Genomic DNA, 16,051 nt, shown 5'->3' with positions numbered 1-16,051 from the left:
GGTCCGCGTGAGAATGAAGCCTTTGTCCTTACTCTAAAGCACCTGGAGACCCATCCACCTCTAAAGCAAACAGTTTGCTGTGCATCTCTTTTCAGTGGACGGTCAGCTGCTATAATGGACATCCCAAGCTTCAGTTGTGCAGATAACCCTTGCATGCATGTGCCACCCACTCACATCTCAGTTTTGGTGAGCTTTTGCTCCCATTGGTAGTCAGAGAAACTCTGGATGTGGCCATTTGTGGTGTCCTCTCTACAAGTCGCTGAATTTGTTTGCTTTTCTTTGGCAGTGAATCATTACTTCTAGTCTCTTCCTGCCTTTAAGCCTTATATGCTCTTTCCGGTTGGCTCCCTCACATAAACCATGCAAAATATTTTAAATATGTATCTGAAGCCGACTGTTTCTTGACGTTTGCTACAAGCTTGAATCCTCTGACAGCTATTGCTGATAGTAGAAACGTTTTGATGAAACATAAATGTTCGGGTTGGATCACGTGATTCTTTTAAGGCACCTTTCTGCTCCTTTCACATCTATCCCTAAGTTTCTCACTTACAGTGAATAAATAAGAAGAAACTCTTAAAGGAGAAAACTGTCCAATGTTGCAAGACTGGACATATTAAAAAGTGTTTAAACTCCACTTTATCTGTTTACTAGTTTAACACGGCTGAGCTGTGAGAGTCCAGACATCATGTCATCATCTCAAAAACGAGCTGAATCTCCTCTCCAGCAAGTCGGCGCATTCACAACCTTCACTGCATTCTGGTAATGATACACACCTGCACAACACACACACACACACACACACACACACACGTCTGCCCTTTGTGTCTTGTTTTTTACTCCCACCATAGAATTCAAACAATGCAGAGCATGGCCTGCATGACACATACTGTCCACCAACAGGAGCAACCGTTTTGTCTCCTTACATGGAGACACTTGCCAGAACTTCTGAGGTGTTTCTGTGGAGGTCTGACAGCAGACGCAGTTTGAAAATAAAAATAAAACCTGACCGTTTTTAGCTGACGTGGCCCGCAGCCTGTGTTCACGTCATTCTTCCCTCCCTCCCAGCACACTCTGCACTATTTCCAGTTGTTAGAAACAAGCGTCTTTTTTCCTGCAGACTGTTTGGCTGCAGCTCTGAGATTCAAAAGCCTCTGAGATTATTTTTAGCTGCTGCGCCACACAAATGATTGGAATTTCCTGCAGCTGTATGCAGGTGTTGAAGTCCAGAGTACACATAAGAAGATTTACTCAAAGATTAAAGTGGAGTGTGAAAAAAGTCTGAAACAACAGCGCACATGTTGCCTAGTCATTATATTTACGTCATGCAGCTGAGGGAAAAGTCCACATACTGATTTACAGCTTTAAGAAGCTTTGGGCTCATGGTTAAACATTCTCACTCCAACAGGTAAGAAACATGAAAAATCATTTTAGATAAATTCCATATAATTTACTGAAAGCCTGACAAAGTAAAATCAAGCAAAAAAAAAAATCTTCTGATCTTCTTCTTTATCAAATAACAGCTTGAGGATTAAAAGTTTATTAAGCAGTATTAATACATGTTTAACATAAGATGTAGACAATGACACCTGTCTAAAGTATTTTTCAGCCCACTAAATAGCCAGTGTGTGGTGTAAAGCCTCCATCTCCAACTATATATGTTTATAACCAGAAGGTCAGACAGCTGCAGTACGAACTTATCAGGTGATGATAGCAACACTCTCAGCGCTTCACCTTCCCTGAAAGTGTCCCATCAATGTTCAGAAATTACATTTTGCTCTTTATTTCTATGAATGCTCTTTTCTAAGCACTGGTGACACGTAGAAATATAATATTTGTTTCTGTTACAGGTTTAAATTTGTACGTTTTGCCCCTCGTAATAGAAGCAACAGAGAACCTCTGGAACAGGCTTCAGCACCCTCATGACTCTGACTTGGAAAAATAGTTAATAAAATGTATGGATTATATACTTATATTACATTTTAAGTCAGCTGATTGACAGTATTGAGTCCAGAGTCCAATAACTCTTAGTTCACATTTTAATTATCGCCATGTTACAGTTTTGTAGCCTGACTTGGACTAATTTCACTTATATTCTGCACATTTAAGTCATTCTGTGATTGTAATAGGCCACACTGTGCTCTTTGCATGAAACCCAGGTATGCATGCATCATAACACACATACGTCGTCTCGTGAAACTGAAGCGGAAATGTTCTTTCCAGCAGGTCAGTCAAGTTCAGTAATTAAGCTGACTAGAAACAGTGACAGTTGGTTTTCAATAGGCTCCTGTGGCGCGTGTGTGCTTCATACTTGTCATACTTCACATTCCTGTTTACTCCATGCTCTGTAGTATCGAACCATCAGATGTCTGTGTCTTTGTACAACAAATAGCATCCTGTTGATTCATCAAACCAAGTGTGAGTCACTGCATTTCTTTTTCAGGTAATTTTATTCATCCAGAGGGGTCGCTTATAGTTAATAATAATCAAAGGGCGTATAAAATACTGAAGCAGCTTCTGAGTCTGAAAAATGTGGAAATGCCATAAACCTGCATTCTTTTTTAATACAGCATGTGATTGCAAAAGGACTGTTGGGGAAAACAGCTCTCTGACTTGACCTCAGAAGATACTTTCCAGCTGAGTTCATGGGCTCAGTCACTCAGTTCAGATCATATTCTTTATGAAACAAAACCTATGAAAATATTGGTCATTCTATGTTTTATCGGGGATCACTCACTAACAAATTGTGATTGACATCCGCCTATAAGGTTGCAGTGCATCACTCTCGCCACGTGGTTTCAAAATCTTTCATGTCTTAAAGAGAAAGTAAAGGAAAACATGCTCCGTCATACTTTTAAAGTTTGTACTCCAATCTAATTTTGGCCAGCTGTAACTTCAGAATTTTAGCTACAGAAGTAAATAAATAAAAAGCTCGACTGCACGTCAGCTATTTTAACTATAAACTGTTCTGTAAAAACTTAATTAGGTGCTAAAACTGGAGAGATGAAAATTCAGCATTTGTGCTCCGAGAAACAAATAAAAATATGAGCATTTAGATCCTTAAATGAAGCTTTAGCCCTGTTGTATCTCCCTCTGGCCAACCTGCTGGTTCAGTTCTCCACCTCATGATTTGCAATAATTCATTAATGTTATTGACAGATGTACAAATGTGAGCGATTCCGCTCAATAACATGAGTCACAGTTATACCCTGCCTCCTTTTGTACAAACCGCCCAATGCTCACAATGGAACCAGGCAATTAAAGTACAAGATTAAAAACGTGCACATTAGAGGAACATTATATGTTTTCAGTCAGTAAGAACACATCGATCCAGGTTTCCTTCAACATAAATCAGAGTTCAAAGTGAGCACACACCTGAGCTGCAAGCCGAGCATGTCGGATATAATGACTGATGTCTCTGCACAGGCTGAATCGAATGTTTTGTAAAATGCTGATGAGCAGCTCTGTCATCTCATTTTACAGATACATTAACATGCTAATGAAAGTCAGCAGTAATCTGAGCTGTTAAGTGCTTCTGCCTCTAATCAGATTCACAATAAAACAAACCACTGAGTCCATCAAGATGCTTCAGGGTGAAGCTTCATGTTGGCCAAGGTTGGTCGAGCTTCACTGCAGCCTGCATGTGCTCAGTTTCCCCTCTGAAGAAACAGAGGATTTCAAACAAGGTGAAAAAAGTCATTAAATGGAAAGGCTGCTCCAAAGTCACGTGCAGCTGCAGCAAAGGCCCCGTCCTTCAATCTGGTTCATGTACATGTCAGGAGCTGCCACGTTCTGGACCCCAGCTGAAAAAACCCTCATCTAACAACAGCTTTTATTTGTTTAAACCACCATCAGATTTCTTTGACAAAGGGCCCCTTCTGTTTTTTTCTTCGTTCAGACTGAGGAAGTTTAATGCCATGCATGATTTTATGTCAGCACGACAATCCAACAAGACTTCCAAACAGGCTGCGGTATTCCTTTTGAGGTTGAGATAGATTTAAGAATCATCTGCATAACAGTGAAATGAAAGTTAATACTTCCTGAGCCCAAAGCCTCTCAGGCCCAGACGACGAGTTTATTAAGGCTGTTGTGTTTTTAACATGTTTTAATACTTTGTTTCTTGTTTATTTAATCTGAACAAGCCCCTAAACACAGTCAGTGATCACTGTCGGCCTCTCTCAGCTTTAATCATCACTGTTCATTTTACAGCTCAGTTTTAAACCCTTCCGATGTAACTGCAGCCCAGCAGCAGTATATGAATGACTAACCTGGTATTGTGGATGGATTATCTCAGATGTTCTCCTGACTGAAGTTTGGTCCGTTTGACTTTGGGACCTGAAGCGGAGTTTGGGCCCAGACACGGCTAATGACGTCAGACTTGAATACCGTACACAACCTGGCTAATCAAGCATCATCCGGTCTTTGAGCACGAGTCTGTTTGGAAGAGGGGAAGTCGAGACCGCATGAGTTACAGTTTCAGGTGCGAGCTGCACATTTCAGACAGAAGCTAATTGTACAGATTTGTGTTTTTATTCTTGAAACAGTCCACAAGAAGGCAAAAGTGAGGCTTATTTTGAACTTAAAAAATAAAATAGGTTAACAAAGAATAAAACATATTAGTTAAGAAGCTAAACAACCTTCAGAATGGAGAAGAAGGGTGGTTTACGTGACTTTGAACATGGCACGAGTGCTGGTGTCAGACAGGCTGGTACTGCAAACGTATTTCAAAAACTTGTGACCTACTGGGAGAACTATCATCTCTCTCTAGGGTCTGGATGAAAAAGAGAAAATATCCAGTGAGCAGCTGCTCTCTGGGTGAAACTGAATTTTTCCCTTCACTTGCCAAAGATGCCAGTGGTTCTAAGTTTCCTCAGTGGAAATGCGTGGATTAGGTGTCACACTTTTTTTCATTCAGAGTCCAATTTCATTTTCATTTGCTGTTTGGTTAAGTTTGGGCAATAAAACTACTTGATTAAGTTGTGCTGCCTTACAAGTTAACTTTAATTTAGTTTAGTTAACTTTAGTTTTCATTTTCTGTTGGTGAGGTTTAGATAACAAGGCTACTGGTTTAGGATAAAGTGATAAAAGGTCAGATTTATGCAATAAAAACTCTGATTTAGGTTTAGAAAAAGATCACGAGTTGATGATGCTTCAGCTCACAGAAAACTTATATGGTGCAGATACAAAATCAAGTCCTATTAAAATTCTTTATTTAAAAATATAGAACAACCTGTGTCCATGTAAACAAACACACAGTCTTGCCATGCGAATTCATGTTTACCAGATATCTAGCTGTGTTGTTCCTTTCTTCATTAGTATCATTATTAGTAGTAATTATAGTAATTATAGTTTTTATGAAACTGTCTTATCTCTTCAGCACCACAATAATCATGATTATCATGTTTACTGCTCCCCTCTTTCCTTATCTATTATCTAATGATGATTCAGCCTGCTGTCACCCTGCAAAGGTCACAGTCATACTGTGTGCGTGTGCTTATTTGTGCGTCTGTAACAGTTTGAATGCTGTATGTGGTAAGACCTCCTGTGTGTGCCACACACACACAGGAGGAGGAGTGTGTGGGAGTTACATCAGTACAGTGAGAGGAGGAGGAGGAGGGAGATCTGAGCACGATCTGAGCGTGGTGGTGATGGCGTCTCCTGCTGCTGCTGTTAAATGTTGATCATGTGAAGGATCTGATGCTACGAGAAGCCTGAACTCTGGTGATGTTCTGTGTTTATCTTGATCTTCTTGTTCATGTGAAACAAAGAGCGAAAGCATGAACACATCACAGAATAACAGCTGTGCAGAAGCAAAAGCACCACACTGACACGACACTCAAAACTGCTGCAAATGACACGAGTGTGTTATTAGGCTGCAGTGGCCGGGCTTCTTTTTGTACTTGTTCTTGTGTCTATTTGCATCTTTGAGGTCATCTTTGCAATAGAAACATGTGGTCTTTTTGCATCTTTCCTTTACTGTATGCATAACTGCAGTCATTTTAGTGTCACATTGTGCCCGTCTGCCCTGTTCTGGACTTTCCATATTAGTTTTGTGCCTGTTTTAGGATCTTTTCTACAACTTTGAAGTTGTTTTATGTCTCCTTTTGTCCTCTGTACCTTTGTTTATTTCCATAATTTCTTTTTGCATTTCTAAAATTTAGTTTTATTCTCTTTGCAGTCTTTTTTGTGTTGCATTGTGCCTATTTGTTATTCGCTTCTTTGGCTTTTTTGTGTGTCTGCTTTTGGTTCATTGTGGTCTTTATTTGCATCTTTGAGATTGTTCTGTGTCTTGAATTTCCAAACTGTGTGACGGCCGTCCTGTTAGGCACAAATTTTCCCATCAGCTATTCTCCACAACCGCCTGATGTACCCACACACCTGCTCCCAGTACCCTCATCAGCTCAGCAGTACAGCTTCCTGCTCTTGGGCCACAGCAGTCATTTCTTCCAGCCTTTTTGCCTCTTTGATTTTGATTGTTTTTGTGATGCAGGGTCTCTGTGTGTTCAGTGACTCAGTAAATGTTGCCTTTACTCCACCTGTTCTTCCTGTGAGTCAGAGAACATGTTGGTTAACTGACCCTGTGGACAGATCAGGACAGCAGGTCCCTGCACACACGCATCTAACAGACCAAGGCTGAAAGAGACGTCAAACAGAAAACAATGCTTTGCATTTTTTCACTCTTTTTGTAAAAGTAAAAACATCTGAGATTGCATGAAAGGGAACAAAATGTGCTGAAAAATTCATAAACTAGTAGAAAGCTGTCAGAGGGACCAGCTTGTTTATAATTACACATTTAAAAATATCTCTAATACCCAGAGATACGCGTACAGACTAAATGAAATGTCAAATGTTGTTTTTCATTTGTTTGTTTTAAAAGTCAGAATTTAGACGGCTTGGGTTAACATGTTTATTTTAAACGTTTTTAGGAGCCAATATTTATTTGTTTGTTTTTGTATGAGTCTGCATTATGTCAAATATCAGCACACTTTACTTCCATCATGGCAGAAAGTCAGAATTTCTCTACATGAGTCACGTCACCTTCATTTCCCCCAGAGAGCAGCGCCACGGGCGGGCAAAGAGGCGGGGTTTCCCCTGTGAACTTTCTCTCCGCTACGTGATGAGATCCTGTTGCCAGTGGTGCTTTCGGGTTTTCTGGTTTTTAACCTCAGCTCACACACTGAACAGAATGAAAGTCTGGAGTCTCTAGTTTTCAGATGACAGACTTTCCCACCTCTGTTCTGCTTTTCCCACGGTCATTACAGATTGCTCCAGCAGTAAATGTTTGGCCACCTTTTGGGCCATTTAGCAGGAACTTTCCCTGGTCTCTTGAGTTTCTAACAAGCTTCTTGTTGCTGCAGGGGAAAGGGTGGGTATGAAAGTGTCACTTCCCTGAAACGTCCCTGAGGAAAGCAGCCCTGTTGTCACCCCTCTCTGGTTGCAAACATGCCACAAACGAGCCCGATATCAGTTCAGTCAAAAACAGGCACGAGGCGGGTGGAGCTCTGTCAGCTTTCTCCAGAAATGTAAAAAGTTGTTTCAGGGAAATAATCCACCTTTTCTTTGTATGAGTCTTGATGAGCTTGACTTTCTACTTCCCCTCTGGCCTCACCCCCACTCCCCCTCCCTCCCAGAGGAATGTACAGCAGTGTTCAGGTGATACCAGGTAACATTCCAACTTGGCTCGACCTCATTAAGTCCTTGAGCTGCAGGAAACAGAGCCAATGAATACTGCTGCTGCTGGTAATGAGGATAATGCTGCACGCATAGTGACAGCTGTGTTTACCTGTGACTGACTCTGCAGAACGAGACCTGGACTGAGACCAGATCTGAGTCTGCTGTTCGCTTACAGGAAATCGCAACTGTCTCAGCAACGGGAGGTCAAAAATGAAACGAGCATTGCAGCAGCAACAACACAAGCAAGTGTGTGTGTGGTGGAGACTAAGATCTGAAATTTACTATACTGGTGGAGACCAAACTCCAGGTCCCCACGAGTTTGAAGGCATTTTTCACACTCAAAATGTGGTTTAGTGTCAGGGTTACAATTAGGTTATGTTATGTTAGGGTAAGGGTCAGGGTAAGCAGCAATGAGATGTCCCCACGAGGATAGCAACACCTAACTAAGTGTGTGTGTGTGTGTGTGTGTGTGTGTGTGTAGGGGGGTAAACTTTCTAAACTTTTTTATTGTGCCACACCTAGTTGGATAAGTGGATCATCTACAAATCGTCTTCTAATTAGAAGGCGGGTGGTTTGATTCCTGGCTGCCCCCGTTTGCACGCTGAAGTATCAGCCAGATTTGGTTACTTACAGCACAGTGCACCACATGCAGTGACCAAAATGTGCACAAGATCTGGTTCCCTGTCAGCACCCAGACTCAGGATAGACTATTTGAGCTGATTCTGGGCATTCAAGCATGCTGTGTATATGCAGGGGTACACAACGTTTGCACACTAGGCCAAGGTTTGCTGTGCATACATTGTTTGTCTATGTTACTGTTTTGTGTGCACATGTCCTATGAGTTACCATCTGATTTGTGCAGCGGAAGCTGTCGTCTCAGTTGGAGTAATTAACACGTTTGCAGAACAGTTATGTGAAGTTTTCTTGTTTGCACAGGTTTTTCCCATAGCTGAACATATTCACAGGGGATATTTTCTCATCCGTGTTCACAATTCCCATGAGGATAATGTCAGATGTTTTAGACACATCATTTGTGTTATTTGTATTGTAAATAGTGATGTGTCTTAAACTGTGATCTCAGGTATGCTGTTGACTGTGACACGCATTTTATTCTTATTCATACTCTCTTGCTCAGCTTCACACAGGCTACGTTCTTCACAAACATCAGTATTTTGTTGGCACGAAGCTTCTATGTTTGCTCTGTCATTAAGGACTTTACTGGATTTCTGCAGAAAGCATCAACAGAACCATCAGAGTTCACTCTGCCGGGCAGCGTGAGTGAATTTCACGTGAAGCTGACAAGTCATTTTTCAGTTGCACGCGCTCGTGCCGAACGCACTGAAGTCATCGTCCTGTCTGCTGCTAACAGCGCAGAAAACACAGATGGTAAAATCATGATCCACCAAAGTGCAGATCGACTGCAGAACAGCAGCAGCAAAACATGCTGAGACAAAGAAACGGGTGAAAAACAGACATGACAAAATCCAGAAAACTGTATGAAAGTGGAAAATGTGATAAAAGCTGATGACTGATTCCAGTAATAAGGACAAGAAGAAGAAGAAGAAGAGGAGAGCAGCTCAACAACATGACTCAACAACATGACTCAGCACACCCAGCCCAGAGCTGGCCCGCTGCCAGTCTGTTTACTGTGAGCTTCACATGTCTTCATCTGATAATACAAACATGTAGCATTCTGTTTTTATTTGTTTTTAATGCATTTATTGTTTTCTCCAAATGAAATGTTTTTTCTTTGTTCGCCTTGTTGTTGTGTTTTGTTTTTAAACCTCAGCAACAAACTGCCAAAGCTTCCTCTTACAAGCAGAAAATGTTTATGAGCTTCTTTGCAAATATGTTTTGCTGCCGCCTTTTAAAAAACTGAATCAGTAACAGTCAGCAGCAGATCTTAGTCACCTTAAGCGGCTGGAAAATCAGTAAAAGTTTTCACATGCATTTCGAAACACGCAATAATTATGTGACTCTTTGTCTGAAAACAGACTGGGAGTCCCAAAAAAGCTCAGTGTGAGTAAAAACTGTGAGTCACGTTCAACCGTGAAGGAAACACAACACGTTTTGAGCTATTTTTGGGAGAACTGATGTTTCGTTCAACATAAGAGAGGAGACAGAGTCTGATCTTTCCAGACGGTGAGGTGGTCAGTGAAGCAGACATGTGAGTCAGGACAGACTAAACTGTCTGTCCCTCTGTCTGTCTGTGTGTGACTCATGTTGATTTTGGTTTTGTTCATAACAACCTGCAGCTGATAAAGCAGCTGATACCTGGTGTCAGTGCCCCCTCTGCTGGTCAAAACATGAATTAGCAGATTTTGCTAGCTCATTGTAGCGACCAGCTGTCGTTACTGAACCATCAGCGCCATCTGCAGGAAGACCTCAAGTCTCCTGCCACAAGAAATCCTCATGTTTTGCCTCACAGTAATGAAAGTTACAGAGTAGAAAGCATATCTAATGAAGTTATTCAAGCAGTTATTCAAACAAGCACAAATGACCAGTTCACACAGGAGGAGCACTAGCTCGGATAGTGAGTTACATCAATAGTGTGGTTGCATCACTCAGATACAAACATGTGGTAAGTATACACAAACAAAATACTGCAATTTCACTCATAATAACTGAAGAATAGACTTCTGGGATCTGCTGGTGGTACAATTTAAGACATGACAATCATTTGCCTGTTAAACTGCTTCTGAAGACGCTGGCTGTAAAAAAGAAAAATTAACTGAGCTGAAGCCGAGCAGACAACTAGCAGCAAACAACAGCCGATAATAACCTGATTAAAAAAAATAAAATAAAAATCTATTATTGTCGATTCATTTCAGTTTTCTTTATATAGCACCAAATCCCAACAATCAGAGGACCTCTTCACAGGGAGACCAAAAACGTTTTTTCACAAATACTGGGCCTTCTAGCATCGAACGATGTGTGAATTGTCTCACTTCTGTGGTTAGACTCAAGTGGACTTAAGAGGAACTGCAGTTTTTGGCTGTAATAATTTGTGATTTCACAGTTACAGTTCTTTGAATCTTCTTTTTTAGAAAGACATAAAACATTTAATGGAGAATAACTGCTGCTGCTCATTCACATAACCACATAAGATCAGTGGACTGAAGTGTGTGAGTGTATCCAAACTGTCAGTTTCACGTCAAGAAAAGACAAGCCTGAGAGACTAACACACTGAGATATGTACACACATGTATACACACACACACACACGCACGCACACACACAAGCGTGCATGCTTCCCGGAAACAACCAGAAGGAGGTGATGCTCACATCCTCCAGACTCTTCCCGGTTATCATGCCCCCCTCACGCGATGCAGCGCACCACAGCCCCGGAGAAAACTGATTGGCTGCTGGGGATCCAGCCTCTGGGGGACAAATCAGAGAGCATCTCTGTGATGTGTCCACAAACGAAACACAAGGCAGCGATAAGAGGAAAAAGAGACTTCCCGGCATCAATGTCAGAGGATAGTGTGTGTGTGTGTGTGTGTGTGTGTGTGTGTGTGTGTGTGTGTGTGTGTGTGTGTGTGTGTGTGTGTGGTATTAGACAGACCAATATCAACATAACAGATGTGTTTGAATAGAATAGCCCTGTACAATGATAATAAACACTAAACCATAACAGATGTGTTTGTGTTGAACTGCTGCTGACTGATGAACACTGAGCCCAGGCAGAGGTCTGTCCTTCTACCTTTCTGAGGACCTACATGAAAACATGATGCATTCCCAGGCCCCTGATACTAATCCTAATCTCAATATAGTTCAAATTTGACCCAATAGAATTTTAGTTTCAGTGTATTTTAGTTTCAAATCCAAACAACAACAAAAGCTGTCTTTGTGCCCGCTTCATGTAAACTTTCACAGAAGATAAAAATAAGTAGAAGAGGTCATCCTAACCCAAGTCTGCCCTCTGAAATTGGATCTTTTATAAGCATTTCAATCCTTTCCAAGAGGAATATCCCGAGATGTCTGGCACCAGCAAAAGAAAAGCAAGCTCACACTTACCGGCCTCATTATAGTTTTATCAGAGGAAACTCGGACCAGACTCAGGTTTACGGGGCACATCGTGACTCATCTGTGACCACCAGCGGCGTTAATCGCATACAACATCTAGAAATATTGTCACCATCACCATGGAAAAGCCTGTTAAAGCCCAGAATACTGCAGATTTTCCCGTTTTCCCCAGTTTGGGTTTGGGAGCGTTACTAAAATTAAAATAGTAAAGGCGAGTCACTCTGGAGACACTGAAAACCTTAAGACATTCAGGCTCAGTGTTTCCAGCTGTTTCCAGATAAATAGCTGGAAATAGCACAAAGTGGATAAGACACATCACAGATGATTTGAGACACCTTTCTTTGGTTGTCTGCTCCAGAGCCAGCATGGTGGATTCTTTGAAAACTTTCTCTTACACTGTTAAGTAACACATTTTGTATGTGTACTGAGTGGGAAGCACAATACTAGCAGAATACAGTGCAGGGCTGCTAACAGAGGTGATAAGTAATAACCATGAAATACCAGCTCCAATGGACGAGGTTGTTCTCACTCCGACCATGTAATAGACCGACGATTTGTTACATCCCGAGGCGTTCCTCAGGAATGCGAAAGCTGACCTTCCGCGTTCCTATGATACGCGTCGGGTTGTGGATAGAATCCAATAGATTGATGCTCCCGGCTGTTCTCATGTTTCCTAATTTTTCCAAACTCCTAATACAGGATGTGTTGTTTGGCTGAAAGCTTAGCATACCAAAGATTTGTCACGTAGCATAAAATGTTACACTTTGGGAGGGAGAACGGGTTGAATGGACATAAAACCAGCGCTGAGATGGTGAAAATGATGCTTACAGAACTGGTGGAAACCAAGAACTGAGCCTAAAATCCTGAAGACACATCAAATTTATTGAAATTCATGTTGTGATGTGCAGCAGGCAGGATTGGACCCAAATGCAGGACTCTCAAAGATGGGACTTAAACTCAAAACACAGCTTTTATTGCTAGAAAAACGCTCGAGGACAATAAACACACAAACAAACCAAAACCTCAAACGTGAAACGAAACACTAGGAAACTAACAGGAGCACGAGACAAACACACAGCATGAAGAGGACACAACACACGGCGTAAATACACACCGGAGCAATCAGGGAATGGGAGACAGGAGGGAAACACAGCTGGGAAAAATCAGACTTAACGGGACAAGGGAAGCAAAACTGACAGGAGCGTCTCATGTCAGTGTTTCAAAGTAAAACAGGAAACACGACAGGCACAGACGTGACACTGAACACTACACTAAACACGAGGGGACAAGAACAAAACCTAAGGACTAAACTCTTAACCAGAATTAAACTGAAACATAGGATAATAATAATTATCAAAACAGCACAACTAGAGAATCAGAACATAAATAATAACACAGAATAATACCAAAACACAAGAACCTGAAAATACTGATCAAAATGATCCGAACCATGGCATTAAAAATACAGCTAATGTAAAGAGCACATTTTTGAACATGCATTTCATTTTCATATCACCCCAACTGAAAACAAATGAGCAAAAAATGTTTTTTTAGTACCTAAAAATGTAAAGATTTAAAATAACCCAAAAACAAAGATGAATGAAGCTTTAAATGTTTCAGCTTGGTAGTGCTGGATTTCTTTTTTCTTTTTTTTCAATTTCATTGTGTTGTTGTTGAATTCTTGCAACACAAACTGAATCCTGTATTTGAGCTGCTGATGTTTAGGAGCCCTGGAGTAAAGCTTCTTTTTTAAACCTGCAGCAGCATCTTGTGTAAAACTTGCTCAACCACATTAAGAGTTTCCACAAACTGACATGAAAATACAGAGGCCAGAACATCTGTACCTGTTCTGCAGGTGACTCAGAGTTTGAGGCTGGTGTTTTCCATTGTTTGAGTTCAGGACAGCAGATCAAACACAAACAGAGGAAACATGAGTCACATCAAACTCTGGAATCTTTATTTATGCATTTAATCCACCTGATTACACCATGTCATTCCTGCCATTTTACTGAATTCTTTAAAGTTTTTATCAAAGTCTTTGTGTAATGAAGGTAGCTTCAGTTTCACTTTTTCCCAACTCGTCTTCCTATCTTTTACGTATGCTTGCAGATTTTGATTTCTTGTGTCTCTACAAGAATGAGGTACAAAAAAGCAAGATAACAGCAGTGACACCTTGCACAAAAGTTGCAGGTATCATTCTAGAGACCGTTGCTACAAATGAGACTTTATTTCATAACACAGCTAACAGTGAGGCATGGTGACAGTTCAAGAACACAGCATGATGAAAAGCTTTATACAGTGAAATTAAATACAAAGCTGACGTGTACATAACATGAGCTCGTCTAACGTGTTCTAGTGTTTGTGCTTCGTAAAGTTTTTAAGCTCACTTATTTTCAGATTATAAATTGTCAAGTAAAATGGAAGGAAAGGCATTTTGAATGTAGCACGGTCAGCTTTCCTGCCAGGTAAAGGAACAGCCCAACATTTAGAAATCCTGTTGGTGTGATGAGAAAATACATATCTGAGGTCTTCAAGAGTATTAAATATAAAGGCTAGCTTAGCACAAGGTATGCAAAATTCCAGTTTAGCTCCCACTGTGGATCAGCAAAGTGGGGAAACGAGGATTCCCATAAAATCAGTCCAACACCAGCGTTTTCCCTGCCTCATGTTCCCTGCCCTGCTCAGTGTTAATAATCCGCACTGTTTATTTCATAATAAAGTCTCATTTGTAGCAACAGTCTCTAGAATGACACCTTGCACAAAAGTTGCAGGTATCATTCTAGAGACTGTTGCTACAAATGAGACTTTATTTCATAATAAAGTCAAAGGACAAACTGATGACATGTTAGCTGACTTAGAGGCTGCTGACCTTTCTTTGGACAAACATGTTTAAAAACACACTTAAAAAGTTCCAATAGACTAACATTACCTGTGAATGAAGTTAATTCAGAGTTCATGACCAGGTGCTGACATTTTAATGATGCAGTTAATAAACTGACAGATATGAACTGAGTTTAGAACGACAGACTGAATTACTTTATTTTCAAGTAGAACTTTGTAAGGTGAAAAACAAACTTTCTCACAGAAACTTAGGTGAATAAATGTAACAAGCACATTCAGTCTACAGTCAGAGAAGGAAGCAGGAAGGGTGGAGATATGAACTAAAACAACAGGAATCACAGCTTTCACGCTGTAAGATGGGTTTATGTCCCTTGTGTTTTTGTCATTTTATGATCTTAATTTATATTCACTGTGTTTTCAGGTTTAAAAGATGAGAATTTTTGGTGAAGAAAAGCTCACTGTGTACTTTTAACACAGGCAGTGCCTTGGCTGTCCCATCAGATGTTGTGCTTTTTACTTTTAAACAGACCCTCTCACAGCGTAGCTTAGCCATGACTTAGCTTAGCTATGTTAGCTTAGCCATGACTGTTATGTAACCAATGTAATATTCTGTCTCAAACTTATGAATAACGTGTTCATAATCTGCTTCGTGAGCCACCATTATCTTTATTGCCGCTCGTCCATTTCAACATAAAACACACCCACTTTCGTGACAGCAAACACTCCCCGTTGCCACTACGGTGGACCACAAGGGACAGTAAGCACGGAGTGCAAACATTATCAGCAATACAACATCTCCCTTTTTTTTTAGATGCCCACCAGTGACACAGCTGGTATACATTTCAAAATAGAACATCCCGAACCTGAGGATAAGGAACAGTTTTTCAACATTGCCATGTGTAAAATTACTGCGGCCTAAACTAACAACAACAATGCGATGTGGGATATGCACTCATTAGTACATGGACATTTGACATGTTTCCTTTTTGTTTTTTGTTAGGGCAGCGATCCGCCTACACCCTTTACATCACAGGTCAAGAATAACCCTCGGTTTGACCACTCGTCCTGATCTGGTGGTCAGTGCAGGGCTAGTGTCCATGGTTGGTGTTGTAGTGTCTCTAGATAGTGACAGGGGCTCTGCTTGTTGTTGAGCCGCACTATCTGGCTGGGTTACCAGATCGGATGTTGGTGCTGAAGGTGCCGGTGACGCCTTGGCGCCTCTCAGGTGCCGTCGGTTACGCCGTATAGTCTGTCCCTCGCCAGTGCGGATCACGAAAGAGCGGGCAGTCTCTGCAGGTCGGATGATGACAGCCGGTTTCCAGGCTCCGGACTCGTGCTGAAAGCGAATGTGGTCCCCCTGCTGCAGCCTCGGTAGTGGTGTGGCGCTGCGATTGTAGTAACGCCTCTGATGCTCTTGTCTTTCCATCCGTGTTTTTTGCACAACCGTCGGGCTTATGATGCGAGGTACCAGGTGGCATCCGGTAACAGGAAGCACTGAGCGTAGACGTCGACT

The sequence above is a fragment of the Mchenga conophoros genome, linkage group LG15, assembly GCF_057382185.1.
Source record: "Mchenga conophoros isolate Kocher_MC1m ecotype Shallow Benthic linkage group LG15, M_conophoros_male_GT1.1, whole genome shotgun sequence".
Taxonomy (NCBI): Eukaryota; Metazoa; Chordata; class Actinopteri; order Cichliformes; family Cichlidae; genus Mchenga; species Mchenga conophoros.
Note: the sequence above shows the minus strand (reverse complement) of the source record.